Here is a 12,182-nt window from a genome sequence, read left to right on the forward strand (position 1 = left end):
AGAAACCCCTTTCTGCTCTGTCGTTGAAGCAGCAATTCGCAAATGGTTTTTCGTCTTTCAACGTCTCTGTCCTTCAATTCATGTGGAACCCAATGTGACATCTTTTGAATCATTCCCATGGCTTTCAAGCGTTTGGAGACTGTTGTTTGATCAACGCCTAATGCTGCTGCAAGTTGTTCCTGAGTTTGACACGAATCCTGCTCGAGCAATGCTGTCAATTCTTCGTCTTGAAATTTTTTTGGCTTTCCAGCTCGCTCTTGGTCTGCCAAGCCGAAATCACCACTTCTAAACCGTGCAAACCACTTCTGACACGTTCGCTCAGCTAGAGCATGGTCACCATACACTTCCACCAAAATACGATGACTTTCAGTCGCACTTTCCTGCATGTTAAAGTAATGCAGCAGGACACCCCGCAAAAACACTTTATCAGGCACAAATTGCGCCATGTTCACTTAACTACAAACCGGTGTTGTTGACGCTTTAATCCACTGCCCTATACTACGAACGATACGCGATGACAGGGGTTTGCAACACATGTGTGGATACACGGAACTGTGGGACGCTCCGTTCGTTGCGCCATCTCTTGTCCACCCGCACGAATTAATTCCTAGACCAAATATATATATATATATATATATATATATATAGAGAGAGAGAGAGAGAGAGAGGGCCCAGGCAGGGATCCCTGCCCTCCTGCCCTGGCCAGTCCGAGCTTGCATAGGCCCCACCTGCTGGCTTCACCTGTACGACACGGGGTACAGTGGAGAGCAGGCACTCTATTAAATATATTAATTATGGTTTTACTATACCTTAGCTTACTGTGTTTGGAAATCATCAGCCAGGGTACCCACAATTCCATGAGTTACATGAGTTTTTTCTACCTATCCCCAACCATTGCTCGGCTTACCCCTAGCACTTCGTATTTCGCAATTTGCTTCTTCGAAAGAAGAACGAAAACAATTATTGTATATACAAAGCACTGTAAGGCTTTCGCTACCTGGGGACTGTCACCAGACCATATTTTCTCTGTCTATGGCCTGCAGACAAAGCCTGTAGAGAACATTACGAGGGGAGGGACACTTTGACAAACCAAGCTTACAGAAGCTCTCTTCATAAATATAGACTAACCTTGCAGAAACAACACAAGAACACCCTCACAGTGCATGAGGCGCGAGTTCCAACCAGCTAGGAATTGAATACCCAATAATAACAATCCACACATACACGAAAGCACAAATAAACATCCTATTGTTCAGAAATTGAGACAATCTATTTATAAAAAGTGGATTTACTAACCGGTATCATACCATATCTTCTTAACTGCATATAAATTCCATGTTTCTTGGGCAGCCTGGCCTTCCCACAGTGCTCTGTTGTATTTCGATGCTATTTTGAAGGGAGGCCAAACGTTTCTTTTTTCCGAGGAGTAAGCCATTCTTCCCTCACAATAGCAAGGCTTCCATCACCTTCAAATTCAACTACTAGATAAATGGTTCCTACACGAAAAGAACAAAAGCAAGATGTAACGTCAACATCAGTTGCAACCGGTGAAAACATTTCGATTTTGAAATATAAGAAGCTTTGAGAAAATCGGGAAAGTCGAGCATACAGATGCACAACTTTTTTTTTTTTTTTCAGTAATGCAGTTCTTTGATAAACTTTTTGAATTAATATTTTGATCATAGACAAAGAAAACTAACTATTTTGGATCGACCTCCAAGGAGGTCTGTCAAGCTATTAACCTCCTGCACCGATGATATTCTCCTGCCTACAGTTCACCTCACATACAATCAAAGTGGCTCAGCCTTGCGTGAATTTGCATCACGATGAGTCAACACAAACTAATAAGTCGCGTAAATAATCTTGTGTATTTTATAACGATTCAGACCTCCATATTAGAAAGTGTGGCTTATATCTTCATCTCAGCTTAGATAATAGTTTCTCGAACCATGACTGGCCCAATAATTAGTCAAATCAGAAAACATGTGTAGTAGCCCTTCCTTGAGAGAAAGCCTATCGCAGAGGGTACATTAAAATTTTAATCACGTACTAGCACGGGGTACACCGAGGAAAAGGTTTGAGAAACACTGGTATAAACTAATGTTTGTTAAGATTAGCTCCTTCTGTTATACAAGTTTGTCCATGGCGCAAATCAGTGTTTGTGCTTACTAGTAACGTCCACAATCGTAAACATCAAGTACAACCACCATCAAAGACACCTAAAGTGGACCCCCTCACTGGCTCAAGATTCCCAATAATAACACCTGGAGATGTTGTTTTGCGCGCTTAAATAAGGGCAGGGGTCCCCCCAAGTGTTTTTGAGCATGGTTGTACTTAGGGCCCACCTCACTTGTTTAAGCGTGCAAACAACATGGCCAGGTGTCAGTATAGCGCGTCTTGAGCCCGGGAGTGGTGGGGGCTCCCTTAATCTTTGATGGTGGTTGTACTTGATGTTTACGATTGTGGACGTTGCTAGTAAGCATAAAACATTGATTTGCGCCATAGACAACCTTGTATAACAGAAGGAGCTAATCTTAACAATTACCGTTACTTTATTTTACAATTTCAAAGCTGAAATAACCTAAATTTAGATAACCTAAAGTCACTAATGTGTAGAGGGGACCAGCTAAAGTAACTCTTCACCTTTTCGTTGGCAAATGTCCTACTTTGGAAGTTCGGTTGGTCTAACCATTTGCCAACGAAAAAAAAAAAAAATGCTGCTTGGGGGCCGCGTTGCCTATATATCATCATTCAACCCATTCTGTGTTCTATAACCGTTTCTGTGTTCTATAACCAAAATTTATCTACTTATATCCACTTTTAGAGTGTACGAATTCGAAATCGGCATTTACAATATAGCAGTTCTGCTAATTCGTTACTATTGGCATACTATGGACAGATCGGCTGGTCCAACCATTTGCTAACAAAAAAGCTACTTTCGAGTTGTGTTCTTTATTTACATACCGTCCAATTCACTGGGGAGCCGATCCTGAGTTTTACAACCCGTACACTAAAATTTATCTACTTATCTTCGCTTCCAGAGCATGTTCTCAGGTTACCAATTCGAATTGCGACATTTCCATCACAGAAGTACCGCCAATTCGTTACTGTTCGCATACTGTGTACAAATCGATTGGATTCAACTATTTGCCAACGAAAAATGCTACTTGGAGAATATTACAAAATTTTCACACTTCAAATTTACAACAGTTTTTAACAATTAATAAAAGAAATAAGCTAATCTCATGCGACTTGTATCACGGAAAGATCTACCAAATCTGTGAAAGCAGAAATAGTACACATATCGTATAGTAAAACATATATATATATATATATATATGTCAGGTTTTAATTATTTTCTCTCTCTGACATAAGTTCAGCGAACGAGTAGTCTAACTCTACCAATCCAAGTTACCCCCATTCTTTCGTGAGAAAACCTCAATGTCGTGTCACAATAATTCAATTTAATAATTTATTATTATAATATCACTACCGCCACCATAGTCCCTTGCAGTTTTCTGCCAAGTGATCTACTATCCCGGTATTATAATTATAATTGTGTTTGACTATATATAATATGTATACTCTCTTATTTATATATAATTATCTTACCTGTGACTTGTTTTGTCTTCAGATTCTCACGATTACTATACATCATGCAAAGAACATCTATTAGCTAGCGATTCAGCACGCGTCGACCATTACTTCAACCTTCAACTTCGCTGCACGCATTGCATTCCGGGAAGTGACAAAACTAACTTTCAACCCTCTTTGGTCCAACCGTTTGAATTTCAACGAAAACGACGTTATACATGTCACGGTGGATCGACATATGAGCACCGTTGGCAAATCGCGCGTCCAGCCCTTAAGTGCTGTGTTAGTTTTAACACGGAACGCCAACATTGTGACAACAAAATAGAACATCGTTTTTCGATGCGTTGCCGAAACAACGATGCAGCTACGTTGAACCACAGTTTTGTTTTCGCTTGTTAGCATCGATGGTTGATGGATTGTCGAATTTGCCGTTGGCATTTTGATAGTGGCTTTGCCAACGATGCCTACAAATAGACAACGGTTGGCACACTGTTTGACAACGAAAATGTTGCTTCGGCGTCCTCTAGTTTGATTGTCCAAAGAAAGGAACAGGTGATAATCGGACGGTGCAATGTCCGGGAAATATGGCGGATGAAATAATGTTTCCCATCCAATCCGTAGAATGGTGTCCCGGGTCATCCTAGTTACGTGGAGCTTAGCGCTGTCCTGTAAGAGGAGTGCTGACTCTAGTGTCTTGAGTTTTTCTTGAACACGGCCTAAACTGCTGACAGCACACAGTTGTATTAATGCTCTGACCAGCTGGTAGCAGTTCCTGATGATGCACGTTCACGCGAGCAGTCCACCAAATACACAGGAGGACCTTCTTCTGGTGCAATGCTAGTTTCGGCTGTTTTCGAACCGATTCATGGAATGCTAACCAATGATGACGGGGACGTAGAGCTTCGTACACGACCCATTTCTTATGACATGTCAACACCCTGTCTAGAAATGGCTCCTTCCTCAGACTAGAAACCAAAGAAACATAGGTGTCTGCTCGCGTTGTTTTTTGGCAAGGAGTCAAATGATGTGGGACCCTCGACCCAACTTGTATTGTTCCCCCAGTTGATGAAGGTGCTGCCGAATAGTTTCTCCACTCACACTGAATTGTAGTCCCAGTTCCTCACATGTCTGGCCACTGTTCGCCTCAATTGCTGTCTGAAGATCTTAATTTTCTACATGTGTTGGTCTTCCGGCATTTGGCGCGTCTTCTAGTGTTTCGTCATCGTCGTTAAACTTGTTAAACTACCGCTGCACTGTCCGCGTAGAGACAACACTCTCACCAAAGGCCTGGCATATCTTCCGTCCCCTGCAGCGGCGTTAGACCCATGTTTGAACTTGCTCCCTCAAACACACCCTTATGACGCTCTGTGGAGGTCCCATTTTCACTCTTACTTACGCAAGTTCACGGTGTAACTGAACTGCCACAATCAGGTAGTATGTTGAATATGCCCTCACCAACAACTGTCCTTCGCCTTATCTCCATTCTCATTCAACTCACGGTGTGAGGGCTAATGGATCACATACTTCCACAAAAAGCGACAGAACTTTCTTGGTAACCTTTATACGTAAGACTGACTTTCTTTCAGAGCGAATGAGATTCCAACTGAAAACTGAACAAAACGTTGTTTTTCACCAAATTTTCCATTTGATAATTAAAAAAACGCTAGTTACAGCAAATGTAGTACTTACTAATTAGTTAGGTACCATTGTTTTATTTTAGGTACCATTGTAGTACAAAGGTAACCAAGAAAGTTATGTCGATTTTTGTGGAGGTCTTTGTTTAATTCGCCCCTCACACCATGAGTTGAATACGAATGAAGATAAGGCGAAGGTCAGTTGTTTCGTGTGGGTATATCCAACATACTACCTTTTTTCCGGTAGTTAGGTTAAACCGTGAACTTGCGTAAGGACAGAGTGAACATGGGACCTCCAAAGAGCGTCATTAGGGCGTGAATGCTGTACGAGTTTAAACTGGCGTCAAACACCGCTAGCAGATGGGCGGAACTTGACGTACACTACCCCAAAAAATAATTTTCCCAGGGCCTCCTGATAGCAAGGACTCAATTTTCCAATGAAGCATGATACGTGATGACACTCTTACCGTCCAGCTATGGAAAAATTGAACATCCCGAAAACTCATTCTCTTTTACGACCCCCTTTAGGGGTGTAGTCGTTCCCTTTTACGATCCCTTTTTTCAACCCCTATTTTAACACAGCAGAAATTACATAAGAATATGAACACATCACTCCTATGTTACATACCGAAGTTTACTAACATAACAGAGAATAACGGGGGTGTACTCGTTCCCTTTTATGAACCTCTATGTAACATAACAGAGCTAATAAAAGATTATGGCTTATTTTCCAACCCTTATGTAACATAGCAGAGATTATACAGAGACCACGAACACATACATTAGCAGAGCTAATTAGAGTATGACACCTTTTTAACCCTTATGTAACATAGCAGAAAGGCTACTAACATAATAGAGGTGTTCTCGTTCTCTTTTTCAACCCCCTATGCAACATAGCAGAGTTAATAAAAGAGTATGGCTTATTTTCCAACCCCTATTTTAACATAGCAGAAATTACTTAAGACGATGAACACATTTTGCAACCCCTATGTAACATAGCAGAAATTACATAAGGTTATGAATCAGTAACAGGGGCGTACTCGTTCCCTTTTATCACCCCCTATGTAACATAGCATAGAATACATAGAGACTACGAACATCTATTTTAGCAGCACTCCTATATAACCTAGCAAAGACTATAAAAGCATCTATGGCATACCGCAACCCTTATATAACAGTAGATATTACACAAGAGAGGATACATACCATTAGACTATGAGCACATTTTCCTACCTTATTTAACATAACAGAGATTTGACCAGGTATATTAAACTGTTTTTATAACACATTTTTAGGGGTGTACTCGTTCTCTTTTCTGACCACTTTTTTGAACTCCTATTTTAACATAGCAGAAATTACACAGAAACTACGAACACCTATTTTCGCAACTCTGCACCCTCATCATAGCAGAGCTAATAAAAGAATTTGGCTTATTTTTTCCACCCAGACTACATAACACTACGTAACATAGCACAGACTACATAAGACTATGGACTTATATTACAGCCTCTATTTATTACAGCAGAGAATATGCGTATTCGTACCCTTTTATCAATATCTATGTAACATAGCAGAAATTACACAAGCATCCATCAAGTACTACATGTCCCAAAAGTACTGATCATCGAGGTCAAAGGCCAAATATTTCAACCAGAATAACTCGTAAACGGAGCCACATATTGAGGTGGTGTTTCCACATTCAGTAATAGGTCATCAAGTACTACATGTCCCAAAAGTACTGGCCATCGAGGACAAAGGTCAAATATTTAAACACGAATGACTCATAAACGGAGCAACGTATTGAGGTGCTGCTTCCACATTTAACAATAGGTAACCAAATACTACTTGTTCCAAAACTACTGACCATCGAGGTCAAAGGTCAAACATTTAAACCCAAATAACTTGTAAACGGAGCGACGGATAAATTTGTGTGACCTATTCAATTTTGTACCAAGCAGAAAAAAGTAAAGAAGAAATAAATTTGAGATTCTTATTTACTTTTGTGTTAACGGGGAAAAAGTGAAGAAACGCCATTTTAACTCATTTTGTGTTTTATACCTTTTTGGGCTATTCAAATAAACGAAAAAATAAATTTGGATGGAGTATTTATTTTGGTACTAACCAGAAAAAACAGATATGCTATTTTTAACTGGTTCAGAATTTCTATACCTTTTTGTGCTACTCAGACAAACGAAGCAACAAATAGAACAAAAAAGTACAGAAATTCTGTAGTTAAAATGTTTTTTCGCCTTTTCTACTTAGTACAAACTTATCCCTTTGTTTATTTGAGAAGTAGAAAAGGTACATAAATTCTGAGTTAGTTAAAATGGTCCTTTTTCGCCTTTTCTGGTAAGTACATATGTCTTTGTTTTTTAAATAGTACAAAAGTACATAAATACTCAGCTAGTTAAAATGATCCTTCTGGTTGTTACAAAATTAAATAGCCCACTGAAATTTATTCCTTTGTTTATTTGAGTAGTGCAAAATGATATAAAATTCTGAGTTAGTTAAAATGGTCCTTCGTCTTTTTTTTAAGGTTAGTACAAAGCTAAATAGATTACTCAAATTTATTCCTTCGTTTATTTGAATATCACAAAAGGTACAGAAATTCTGAGCTAGTTAAAATGGCATTTCTCGTTAGTACAAAAATGAATAAGTCACTCAAATTTATCCCTTCGTTTGTTTAAATAGTACAAAATGGTATAGAAATTCTTAGCTAGTTAAAATAGACGTTCATTTTTTCTCGTTGGTACAAAATTGAACAGATTACTCAAATTTATTTCTTCATTTGTTTAAATAGTGCAAATGGTATAAAATTCTGAGTTAGTTAAAATGGTTCTTCACTTTTCTCGTTGATATAAAAAGTAGAACACCCAATTTTATTCTTTCGTTTATTTAAGTAGTACAAAAGGTACATAAATTCTTAGCTAGTTAAAATGGGCCTTTCTCGTTTTTTCTGGTTAGTTCAAGCTTATTCCTTTGTTTATTTAAATAGTACAAAATGGTATACAATACTCAGGTAGTTAAAAGGGTCCTTCAGTTTTTTCTGGTTGATACAAAAAGTAGAACATCCAAATTTATTATTTCGTCTATTTCAGTAGTACACAAGATACATACATTCTGAGTTAGTTAAAATGGTCCTTTTCGCCTTTTGTGGTTAGTATAAATTTATTCCTTTGTTTAAATAGTACAAAATGGTATCAAATACTCAGCTAGTTAAAATGACCCTTCTTCGCTTTTTCTCGTTGGTACAGAACTAAATAAATCACCCAAATTTATTGCTTCGTTTGTTTGAATAGCACAAAAAGGTATAAAAATTCTGAGCGTTAAAATGGCATATCTGATTTTTTCCTGGTTAGTACCAAAATAAATACTCCATCCAAATTTATTTTTTCGTTTATTTGAATAGCTCAAAAAGGTAGAAACTACTGAACTAATTGAAATGGCGTTTCTTCACTTCTTTTCTCGTTAATACTAAAGTAAATAAGAACGTCAAATTTATTCCTTCTTTACTTTTTTTCTGCTTGGTACAAAATTGAATAGGTCACACAAATTTATCCGTCACTGCGTTTACAAGTTATTCGGGTTTAAACATTTGACCTTTGACCTCGATGGTCAGTACTTTGGAACAAGTAGTACTTGGTTACATATTGTTCAATATGAAGAAAGCACCTCAATACGTTGCTCCGTTTACGAGTTATTTGGGTTTAAATATTTGACCTTTGACCTCGATGGTCAGTACTTTTGGGACATGTAGTACTTTATCGCCTATTACTAAATGTGGGAACACTACCACAGTATGTGGCTCCGTTTACGAGTTATTCGGATTTAAATATTTGACCTTTAACCTCGATGGTCAGTACTTTTGGGACATGTGGTACTTGATGACCTATTACTAAATGTGGAAACGCTACCTCAATATGTGACTCCGTTTACGAGTTATTTGGGTTTAAATGTTTGACCTTTGACCTCGATGATCAGTACTTTTAGGACATGTAGTACTTGATGAATGCTTGTGTAATTTCTGCCATGTCTACATAGGGGTTGATAAAAGGGAACGAATACACATTCTCTGCTGTAATAAATAGAGGTTGTAATATAAGTTCATAGTCTTATGTAATCTGTGCTATGTTACATAGAGTTGAAAAAATAAGCCAAATTCTTTTATTAGCTCTGCTATGATGGGGTGCGGAGTTGCGAAAATAGGTGTTAGTATTCTCTGTGTATTTTCTGCTATGTTAAAATAGGGGTTCAAATAAATGGTCATAAAAGAAAACGAGTACACCCCTAAAAAGATGTCGTAAAAGAGAACGAGTTTTCGGGGTGTTCAATTTTTCCTATAGCTGGACGGTACGAGTGACATCACGTATCATGCATCATTGCAAACTTGAGACCTTGCTATCAGGAGGCCCTGGAAAAAAGGCGATTTTTAGGGTAGTGTATGTCAAGTGCCGCCTATCTGCTGCCGCTGTAGCGGGGCGGAAGATACGCCAGGCTTTTGGTGAGGGTGTTGTGACTACGCGGACAGTGCAGCAGTGGTTTAACAAGTTTAAGGACGGTAACGAAACAATAGAAGACGCACCACGTGCCAGAAGACCAACACATGTACAAAATGAAGATCTTTAGACAGCAATTGAGGCGAACAGTGGCCAGACATGTGAGGAACTGGGACTACAATTCAATGTGAGTGTAGAAACCATTCGGCAGCACTTCCATCAACTTGGGAAGTCCTACAAGTTGGGTTGAGGGTCCCACATGACTTGACTCCAGGCAAGAAGACAATGCAAGCAGACACCTGTGTTTGTTTGCTCTTTCGTCTGAGGAAGGAGCAATTTCTGGACAGGGTGTTGACATGTGATGAGAAGTGGGTCCTGTACGAAGCTCCACATCCCTGTCATCATTCGTTAGCATTCCATGAACCGGTTCAAAAACAGCCGAAACCAGCATTGTACCAGAAGAAGGTCCTCCTGTGTTTTGGTGGACTGCTCGCGGCATCGTGCATCATCAGAGTATCAATGCGACTGTGTACTGTTAGCAGTTGAGCCGTGTTCTAGAAAAACTCAAAACTCTCGAGGCAGCACTTCTGAATCGCAAAGGGGTCCTCCTGTTACAGGACAACGCAAAGCCTCAAGTGGCTAGGATGACTCGGAACACCATTCCACGCCTTGGATGGGAACACTATTTCATGCACCATATTCCCCCGACATTGCACCATCCGATTATCACTTGTTCCATTCTTTGTACAATCACCCTAGAGGACGCCAGTTGAAATCCCTAGTAGAGGTGCAAAATGCACTTGATACCTTCTTCGCTTCACGGCACCTAATCCATGGCCTCCCAGAACGTTGGCAAAAGATCGTCGATGCTGATGGGGACTATTTTTCATCTTCCAGGTACGTCTTAGGTGACATATTGATGTTCGAAGATGGGTGGGTGAAAAAGGGACAGAACTTTCTTAGTTACCTTTATATTTATAATACCTTGAAAAACGTTTGTCTTAGAACTGTCAAATATAAATCGCAGTAAATTGTGCAATCTGCTGTCACAGAAAAGTATACTATACTATTTTCCGATTGGTATAAGGAAGAGATTCCATACTATTTTTCGATCGGTATGGTAAAATAGTATTTTTCCATACTGTTTTACCGTAAATTATTAAATATATGTATACTTTGTTATTTTTAAATGACTGAAGCGAGGTAAATCTTACGATGTTCTTTTAAAAAGCTGGTCATTTGGGAGGCCAGGCCCCGATTTCTCCTTTCCCCGTGGCTACATCCGTGCCGGATTCTTAATCTCCGCATAGTAGAGACATAATGTGTGCAGTATTCTTACACTCACAATGTCTTATGATAGTCACCCTTACATTATGTGCTATTTCTCTCCCCTGTTCTGCAACACACAACTTATAGGTATTACTTGAATTTAGATTTGGTTATCCCAGCATTTAATATTCTTTGAAAATCACTACCGTTTTTAGTGATTTTTTTCAGCATGCCTAAGATTAATGAGTATTTAAAGTAAGGAGCGTTATTCATTTTCGCTAATACCAAAACCTTAGTTCGATCATAAACTGAACAGAGATCAAAGTTTCAAGATCAATGACGTCACTATTGAATCGTCCAATAGCGGACTCTCTTTGGATGAACCTCTTGGGATCGGCGAAAATGGCATCTGGTGTGTGGAATCCTCTTGCTAAACCATGTGGTGGTGTTTGTATAGTCTCTTCCTTTCTCCACTCTTTCTTCGCAATGGAATCCAATAGTTGATTGTTAAGCAACGAGAAAACTTTGTGGGCCTTATGCGGAGTCGTTTTGAAGCGCGATTAGTGCCAGACTAAAGAGTTCGACTAACTTAAGTCTCCTGCAGTAGTCAGTAGTTTAGTATGACGCTAATCATACGTCGAAACGACTCTGCATAAGGCGGTGTGGCTCCAGCCGAGACTACTTTGACTACCCAAGAAGTGTAAGTTAAAAAAAAAAATCTTGAAGTGCACACGTCAGCGGATCTTTTAATCACACCAACCTAATACTTAAAACATTTATAACTTTCTTTTCTTCTGCCTGGCTTTAACTAGAACTAAATACTTGCAGCATTGGACCTTTTCATCTCTTCCAGCAAATATTGTGGGAACTCGTCCCACATATGCCCTCCGCCAGAGACGCCCTTGCGAATGATGCCATGATGAAAAGAAAGTTAAAGATACATACAATAAACATACAATTAGCTTCAACTGAGTAAAACAGGTGAAAGCAGCTTAGATATGGAGAAAAAGGAAAGTGTTTGTTGGTTTAGAAAGGTTTTAACTGCTCTTCCTCGGTAATTTGGATGAAGATACTAAAGTAGTTTGGAATAAAAATCAAAAATTAAAAAAAAAGTTGGAATACTGGAAATGATATAGGATAGTGAAATGGGAAGAGGTATTTGACAAAAATTTTTCCTCTCAGTAACACC

Source organism: Thermobia domestica, chromosome 8, assembly GCF_964235325.1.
Source record: "Thermobia domestica chromosome 8, izTheDome1.hap1.1, whole genome shotgun sequence".
In the NCBI taxonomy this organism is placed as follows: domain Eukaryota; kingdom Metazoa; phylum Arthropoda; class Insecta; order Zygentoma; family Lepismatidae; genus Thermobia; species Thermobia domestica.